The sequence below is a fragment of the Nicotiana sylvestris genome, chromosome 7 (genome assembly GCF_000393655.2).
Source record: "Nicotiana sylvestris chromosome 7, ASM39365v2, whole genome shotgun sequence".
In the NCBI taxonomy this organism is placed as follows: domain Eukaryota; kingdom Viridiplantae; phylum Streptophyta; class Magnoliopsida; order Solanales; family Solanaceae; genus Nicotiana; species Nicotiana sylvestris.
Genome location: NC_091063.1, coordinates 65,886,348 through 65,896,338, shown reverse-complemented (window position 1 = coordinate 65,896,338; position 9,991 = coordinate 65,886,348).

Sequence of the window (9,991 nt, the reverse complement as noted above, 5' to 3'; positions counted from 1 at the left end):
TGGGAAGGATTGCTTTCTTAATTGGGCATTCGTGATGGATGTTAGTGCAAAGGTTGTCATCATTAATTCAGTTCCGGTGTTGGGGGACTTTTTAGATGAGTTACATATGGCTAGGCATGTCGCCGGGCGAGGTTGTTGATTTCGGTATTAATTTGGTGTCGGGCACCAGATCGTCTGGCTCCGATAGGAGTTGTAGTAGTGGAAGTCGAGCGGGATGAGTAATTGGGTGTTGCTCGGTGAATAACGTCCCGATTATGTTCTATCAAGTTTGCGTGGTGTGTGTTATTTGTTTCACCATGGGTGTAATGATTTTCTTTGGCTCCAGACATCAATTGACCATGGTTGTCGATTTCAAGCATAGTGACTTGAGGTGTTTCCTGTGGAGTAGTATTTGGATAGGAACGCGCGTTGCAGCAAAGCTGTGTGGAAATATGACATTGCGGGTCAAATTTGTGTGTCCTGTTTCTATGATGTGAGACAGGGTCTCAGCCTTGTGTTGTGGCAGTACTGGTGAGTTTGAGGTACAGCTCTCTCAGTTGAGTTATTTTTATGAATTAAGTATGTTCGGTCCGTTTCTTATTGGTGCACATATTATGCAAGTTGTGGCTTAGGCATGTATTGATGTATCATGTCACCTGAGTAGTGTGTTTGGTCAGAAGAGATCATTGAAATCATTAATGAATGGGAACGGATTCGATTTCAGTATGTGTGATGGGTAAATATTGAGGTTCGGTTCAAAATTTGCTATGGTAATTACCAGGAGAGAAATGACTTCATGAATGGTTGACATAGGAAATGGTTATGATTTATTGCGTGTTTCCTTTATCATTGGCAGTATGTGAAAGTGTTGGAATGAGGCTTTAGTTGTTAAGAGGTTTCCTATCGATATTCGATTATTATGTGCAGCTACTGTGAATAGAAATTATCGTTTCGAGTGTTTGAGTTATGTGGTATATCAGATAATTGCACCTGATGTTGCAGGTATGGGTTATTACAGCTGGTTCGGGCTTATTCTGAGTATGGATGTGAAGTTCTAATCTTGTGTATGATTTCGGAAGGTGCAGTGTGGTTCTATGGTTTATGGACTAGATGGATTGTGAAATTTCAGCTATGTTGTGTTATCGGACCTATGCGAGATAGGGTAGTGTGGGATCACCCACGGGTATATTCTTGGTAAAGTCGTTCAGCTATTGGTTGGCTTCTAGGACAACTCTGGGTACGCTCGAGGACGAGCGTTTGTTTAAGTTGGGGAGGACGTGACGACCCGACCCGTCGTCTCGTGAGTTACCGCCCCGTTTTCCCCATTTCCTATTTCTTTATGCTTCATTATCAGTGTTGGGTGTGAACGAGTTGATTTGGATTGGTTTTAGTAGGAAATGAGACACTTAGTCTCTTTAAAGAAGGTTTGTTTTGGAAAAGTCAACCGAACGTTTACTTATGTGTTAGAGGGCTCGAATTTGAATCCTGATGATTCGGTTAGCTTCGGGGGATGATTTGTGACTTAGGAGTGTGATCAAAGTAATTTTGGAGGTCCGGTGTAGAATTAGGCAAGAATTGGCGAAGTTAGAATTTTGGCGAATTCCGGTTGATAGGTGAGATTTTGATCCGAGAGTCGGTATGGAATTCCGAGAGTTTTGTAGCTTCGTTAGGTGATTTGGGATATGTGTGCAAAATTTCAGGTCATTCAGACGTGGTTTGGTCGGGTTTTTGATCGAAAGTGTATTGGAAGTTTTTAGAAAATTAGGCTTGAATTCGATGAGTTTTGGGTAATTTGATGTTGTTTGAGGTGTTTTGATGATTGGAAGAGGTTTTAATAATGTTATGAATTATGTTGGCATGTTTGTTCGGGGTCCCATGAGGCTCGGATAAGTTTTGGAAGAGTTTTTGGAAGATTTTTGTCGTTTGAGCATAAGCATGTAATGATCCAAAGGTCCATTTTTAGTTCTAGAGATCGAAATTTTATTTCGAGATTTCCAGAATTTAAATAATGAATTATAGGAGTGATCTGGAAAGTTTGGTCTAATTTCATCAAGTCGCGATTGGGTTTTTGACACGAAACATGAGTTAATTGTTTAACGAGCGAAATGGGTATTGAACTGAGCAAATGAGCTCCGAATTGAGTTTCGACTGAAGGGCTATGTTCGTATTATTATTTTTGACTCATAGGAACAAGAATCATCGAATTCCGAGGTCCCAGACCCGAGAAATGAATTTTTGAGTAAAATTGCTTTCTAAAGCTTAATTCTTGGAAGAATTCTTGGATTTTAAAGCTTAATTCATGGTATATGACGTTATTTTGGAGATTTGATCGCACGATTAAGTTCGTAGGATGTTGTTGAGTTAGTGTATGTGCTTGGTTAGGAGCCCCGAGGGCTCGGGAGTGTTTCGGAGGTGTCTCGGAGTGATTTCGGACTTAGTAAAATTGGAGAAAATTGTAGAAAAAGTACCACATGAACAGTACCGTGTACAGTACCCCGTGTACAGTACCATGTAGAGTACCCCGTGAACAATACTGTGTACAGTAACACGCGTGAACAGTACTTCCGAAAAATTCTGGGCGGTGAGTTTATAAAACACTTCATCCGCGATTTTGGGTCATTTTTCCTCCATGATTGATCATTTTGAGAGCTTCTTGGTGGAGATTAAAGATGGATTCAAGGGGGAACGACTTGAGGTAAGTTTCTTCGACTTAGAACTTGTTTTTATTGTGAATTCCACCTAGAGATTCATGAAATATAAGCCTACAAATCAAGAACTAGGGCTTGAATTTTGAAACCAAACAATTAGGATTTGATGGGTCATTTGAACTCAGATTTGGGAGTTCTTGGTATGTATAGACTCGTAGCGAGACAAGGAATCCGGTGATGTTAATTTTCTGATTTTTCGAGATGTGGGCCCGGGGCTCGGGTTTTGCCAAATTCGTGAATTTTGGTATTTTTCGATTGCTTTCGATTGGGTATTGTCTCCTTAGTATTTTGTGACATATTCGTTATGATTTTGGGCAGATTCGACGCACGTGGAGGCCAATTCGAGGGGCAAAGGCGTCGCGAATTAAAGAAATAGCCGGTTTGAGGTGAGTAATTGATGTAAATGATGTCCTGAGGGTTTGAAACCTCGTAATTTCACATCATAACGCTATATTGAGGTGACTTGCATGCCGGATAACGGGCGTGGGGTAGAGCACCATTGGGGATTGTGACTTGGTCCGTCCCAAGAGATATTTTTACCGTGTTTTCTACTTGAACTAAATTGAGAATCATCCTTACTTGGATTTAATTGTTACATTTGGGCTTCTTGCCAATTATTTGAATCCTTCAGGGATTGATATCACTACTTTCGCATATTTTGCATATCATTTGACCTCAGTCCAAGGTTTTAAATACTGTTTTGCAAACTCAGTCATCTTTCTAAGATTTGAAAACTTAAATGATATTTCTAAATGATATTTCGGGCTGAGAACTACTATTTTACAAATGCCCAAGGGGCTTATGATGATTTTTGGACTGAGCATGGATCGGGTTGCGCGTCGCAGCAGTGTTATATTGATATTGAGGCCCTGGTTGATTACATTGATATTGAGGCCGAGAGCCTGGTTGATTACATTGATATTGAGGCAGAGAGCCTGGGCGATTATAATGAGATTGATATGAGGCCGAGGGCCTAGATTTGATGCCACGAGATGGCTTGATATTGCACTTGGGCTGTAGGAGCCCCTCCGGAGTCTGCACACACCCCCAGTGAGCGTCATCGACGATAAATAAATAGATGGCTCGGGCTGCACACCGCAGTGGGTACTAGAGTGTACCATCATATGCATTGCATTGCACTCATGCATTTGTTTTTATCAGTTATACCTGTCTTAGTATTTGGTACTCTGATTTAATTGACTTGTTGCTTCACTATTTGTTGTTCTAAATTGCCAGTTATAGTTTACTTTGTATTTTCCCATGATTTCTTATTCTCAGCCTTTATTTATGTTTATTACTCACTGGGTCGGAGTACTCACATTACTCCCTGCACCTTGCGTGCAGATCCAGGTACACTACAGGCTGAGTGATGATTTGTTTAGCTGAACAGCATTATCCGGGAGTATTGAGGTAGCTGCATGGCATTCGCAGCCTTGATCTCTCCCCTCTATCTCTATTTTTTATTCCGCTTTTTTCCTAGACAGACTTGTAATAGGTGGATATTCTGTATTAGAGGCTCATATTCGTGACATCGGATTCTATTGGGCTATGGTGTGGTATTTTAATTGAACTTCCGCAGATTTTATTATTAATTATACAATTGAATGAAATGACTTAGTAAATTCTCTGTGATATTTATCTATAATATGAATAAGAATTTGGGATAATGTTGTTGAATGGTCGGGCTTGCCTAGCAGTGTGTTGGGCGCCATCATGACCGGGGTTGGGGTCGTGACATGGACCAACACTTGCAACATGTTTCTTCTTACATTGAAGATCAGGTGTAGGAGAAAAGTCATACGAATCCTCTCCCGACTTGTCTGAATGAGTAGGAGTAGGTCTGTTCTCAACATCAGCGCCTATAGGAGGAATATGAATAACGGCAAGATCTATATCGCTTGGATGGATGTCCTTGTAAGCAATCTGAAAAACGAAATACAATCAAAGTCTTACTACAAACATACACATGCAGATCTGGAATCAAACTGAAATTTGTATTGAAATTAAGACAACACTAATAATAATATGCAATTGTATGAAGAATTAATAATGAAGGCTACAGCAGTTGTATATTGTTGTATGCATATGAATGCAAATGTATGCAGTAGCTGTATTTAAATGTATGCAGTTTTTATATGCATTTGTATACAAGTGTATGCAGCATATTTATGCAACTGTATACTGATGTATGCATCCCCTGCAAATGTATGCAGTCTCCTGTATGCAAATGTATGCAAAATCTGTATGCAATTGTATGCAGCATATATGTGAGAATATGACATCAAATATTATAGCAGAAACTACATCAGAAACTACAGCAGGTATTAAAGAATAAAAAATGTATCTGTATGCAACTGTATACTTCTGTATGCAAATGTATGCAGAATTAATTATTAATAAAATCTAAACTAGCCATGATACAAATTGTATATTACCATGTTTTCGTTGTCATTGAACATGCCTTTCATCAGATAAGCAAAGTTTGGTTGATTTCTGGTGGTTCTCCAATTGAGTATTTTGGGGACCACGTCATCAAGTCGGAGTGCATTTTTGGGATCAACATACGAACAGCACTCATAAAACCACACTTGCATAGCTAGAGGCTTCCCAACTATCCTGTAATACTTCTTCTGTGCATCCATCTTCTTGCTAATCGATTTTGTCAGCGTTTCAAATGCTTTTAAACTCCAATAATATTCAGAATAACGCCCACTCTCTATCAAGTCAAAATGTAGCCTTGGTATGGTTGTACTGTTCTTCTAGGATGAAAAAATGAAGGTGTGTATGAAATACAACAAAGATATCGTCAAGGCATCACCATCATTGTCGGGACCCCAGTTCTTGTACAAAGCATTTCATCAAATGTTTCTTCTTGACAAGATTAGCACCTCCAAAGTAAGTCTCAATAAGCCGGTTAGGAACCTTTTTTACTAAACTCAAAATCAGCATCATTACCAACACATTTGAGGCCAGTCACAAGCGCAAACTCCCTTAATGTGAAATGTAATGAAGTACCATTGACGTGTATTGCAAATACATTATTAGGAGTTCCTTCTAACTGGAGAGCCATGAAGCATCTGAAGAGTTGATGTTGGACTTCACAACGCTTCATTTGAAGAAAATTTCCAAAGCAAGTATTACCCAGTTATTTGTACTGCTCTGGAGTAAGGTTCTCTTTTAGCTCGGAGACTATGTCAGTGTTAGTATATACACTGATATGCGGTGCAAATATTGGCTGGTGTTTCACAAAAAACTTAATTCCCTGCATTTAACAAGAATAAATACATATAAATACAACTGAATACAACGCATATTTCATAGTAAATTTGACATGAATGCATATGAATACAACTTCAAACACTTAAAAGTATAAATATAACTGAATACACAACATATTTAACAGTAAATATGATATGAATACATACGAATATAACTAAATACACTGACAAGTCTAAATACATATAAAAACAACTGCATACAACACACATGACATAAAATATAACTAACATGAATACATATGAATACAACTAAATACATACTGGAAAATTAAACATTTGCAAACAACAAATAAATACATTGAAAGTAGAATAAAAAATAGTGATGGGAACCTTGAAAATCCTTAAAAATACAACTATAAAAATGCATCAGAATACATATACATACGCATAAATACAACTGAATACATTAATAATAAAGAAGAATACGTCAGAAAATTACCTTTTCTTCAACTTTATCTGAGCTTTTACTTGCTTCAACCTCCTTCCCCTTGACAGATGAAGCTTCAGAGATATGGTTTTCCTCTTTTCCGTTTTCGTCATTCTTGTCTCCTTCATTGATTTCTCGACTTGGGTTTCTTTGAGATTTTCATGTCGAGCTTTTGTTCTCTTCTCCAAAGCCATATTTTTGGCTAAACCTGCATCCAATTCCCCTTGAGTGATTTGCAATGAGAAAGAGGGACCATCGAAATTGAGAATTTTAGTGGGTACACCTTTAGTAATCAACTTGCAGGTTATACTTTCAGATATTGTGAGAATACGACTTGGGTACTGTTGATTAGATACAATTTGGTAAGTAGAGATGTTGAGAATAAACAAAAATGGCGAAAATCAAAAAAATAAAATTGCTTACCGTACTACTTATAGAAACAAATTAGTACAATGAAGATCGAATTAGGGTTTACCCGAGATTGGGGAAGGAGGAAGCAGCGTTGTGGGTGAGGAGGATTCTGATTTTTAGCGCGATTACAAGGGGATTTGGAATGAAAAATATATTGTATCAATTTAGAGAGAGAGCGTGAACTTGTATTGAGAAGTTGTATGGAAAACAGGTGTCTATGAGAGAGAAAATATGAGAATAGAAAGAGGGTAATAAAATATAGCGTGTAAAATGCTTAAGTGTAGGAGATACCCAAAATTAAAAATTTTGCTATAAATCATATAACATATCTATAGGAGGTAATTTATTTAAATGATATCTATTTTAAATAAATAGGGGTTAACCTATTCTATAGGAAGTAGGAAAATATGAAGAAGTAAAAAAAATCACGGTTTATCCCATTTTTATGTGCTTATTTATATTTATTTATTATAACTCGCTCTCATGCTTTACTTGTTTCATATACTCTAGGAATTCACATCAAAATATTTAATTGCTTTTATGTGATTATTTTTTTTAGATATAGGATTATGAATCTACCTAAAAACTAGTTTTATTCGAGCATATAGTACTTGACATCTAGTTTAAAGCCCTAAAATCAACTAATTGATAATTTTACAAAGCTGCTTATTGGTTACTACTTGCTATCTTGAATTACTTGCTACTGTTGGACTTTAAGTCATTGGGCTTTAAAGTAGAAGAAGTGTAAATTGGAAATGGAGGGAAATAAAATGGAGGGAAAATAAAAATTTGAAGAAGTGGACTTTTGTCTTGCACTTTGTCCCTCATTGGTGAGGGACAATCACATTTGTGTGCTTATATATAGATTCACTTCTTAAAGCTCTTAAAAGGAGTTGAAGAGAATGAACTTTCGCGCCGTCGTCGTCGCTCGCTCGGCTTCGGCTTTGGCTTCGGCTTCGGCTTCGGCTTCGGATTTGTCAAATTATCGATCGATGAGATTATTTTTTGGACAAAATTTATTTAATAATTAATTAAATGCCAAGTCACAGTTGAAAATACGCCAGAATCGCGATTCTGTCGTGGTCCACCGCGGCAGGTTTATTTAGAGAGCCTCTCTGACCCTCGGTTCTGCCGCGGTCGCGGTAGAACCGCGGCAGGCCGCGTATTTTCTGAAAAGGCACCTTTCCAGACACCTCTTCTGATATTTGCCTATAAATTCTGAGGCAAGGCTGCATCTTCTAGACATGAAAAAGACTCCAGAACTTCTTTCTTTCTGAATAAACTGCATCCAAATTCGCAGTCTTTCTCTCTCAAATTCGTAAGTGTGATTTTGCTCCGTTCTTTGAGTTCGTTGGTATCCTGCAGTTTGTATTGCCACTGTTGCAGGAAGGTTTATTCCGCTTTATCCTGGGAGGATTTAATCCATTACCTTGGCAACGTTGAGGGGGTTAAAATTCCTTAAGGACACACAAGAAAATTGTGGACTCGGAATAATTCTTTATTGTTCTTTCTAGATTTCTTTGTTATTCTAACAGTTTTATTTTCTGATTTTTTAACATAGTAACGCACACAAGTTTAAGGAATTTTACATTACTAACGTTTCTGTGTTGATTATTAAACTGTTTTCTATATACTTTGTTGGAGACTAAAGCCTTGTTGTTTTCTACTCCTATAATTGTTTCTGTCCAGTTTAAAGTACATAAAAACTTTGCCGGAATAATAAACGTATGGGTTTGAAGTATATAAAAACTTCACCATTGTTACGTGTTGTATGGTTGGTTTGGTATTCAGTTTGAAGATATCAAAACTTCACTGATTTAACAAGTTCTGTATTGTTTTCAACTTTACAGAAATATGACGAATGAAAACCAAACTAATAGAAGTGTTGCGGGAATGGTTGCTACTGTTACGAGTGTTGCTGCCTCGTCATGTCGTTCTACTCCTGCTCATGCTATGGAACCGGCAGAAAAACCCGGAAAGTTTTCCGGTATTGACTTCAAACGCTGGCAAATGAAGATGCTCTTCTATCTTACTACGTTGAGTTTGCAACGTTTCATCAAGGAGGATCCTCCGGTCATGGCTGAAAATACTCCGGATGATGAACGACTTGTTGTAACTGAAGCATGGAAACATTCTGATTTCTTGTGCAAAAACTACATATTGAGTTGTTTGGAAGATGGCTTGTACAATGTCTATAGTGTCATGGAAACTTCAAAAGCGTTATGGAATGCGCTTGAGAAGAAGTACAAGACTGAGGATGCCGGGCTTAAGAAGTTCGTGGCTGCAAGGTTTTTGGATTTCAAGATGATTGACACTAGGTCAGTCATAACTCAGGTCCAAGAATTACAAGTCATTGTGCATGACCTCCTTGTTGAAGGTATGACCCGAGTCAATAATTTTATTAATAAGATTTATCTTATTACTAATTATGAGTTTTTTATTGAAGGTATGGTCATAAATGAGGCCTTTCAAGTCGCTGCTTTCATTGAGAAATTACCTCCGTTGTGGAAGGATTTTAAGAACTATCTTAAACACAAGCGGAAGGAAATGACACTAGAAGACTTGATTGTTCGTCTGAGGATAGAAGAAGACAACAAAAATGCTGAAAAGAAGTCACGTGGAAACTCAGCAATTGTGGGGGCAAACATTGTTGAGGAGGCACCACAAAATAAGAAAAAGAAGAAGGCTTCTGGACCAAAGAATTACCCAAGCAAGAAGAAGTTCAAGGGTAATTGCCACAATTGTAGAAGAACTGGGCATAAGGCAGTGGATTGTCGTGCGCCAAAGACTGATAAGAAGAAAAAGAATCAAGCCAACATGGTTGAAGATGAAATGGAAGACTTGTGTGCCATGTTGTCTAAATGCAACTTGGTAGGAAATCTGAAAGAATGGTGGATAGATTCTGGAGCCACCCGCCATGTGTATGCTAACAAGGAGTTATTTTCTTTTTATGCCCCCGCAGGTCTCGACGAGACAATCTTCATGGGAAATTCATCTACGGCCAAAATTGAAGGAGTTGGTAAGATTGCGTTGAAGATGACGTCGGGAAAAATAGTGACTCTAAATCAAGTCCTCCATGTTCCAGAAATTCGCAAGAATCTTGTGTCTACCTCACTTCTTGTCAAGAATGGATTCAAATGTATTTTTGTTTCTAATAGTGTTGTACTTAGTAAGAACGATGTATATGT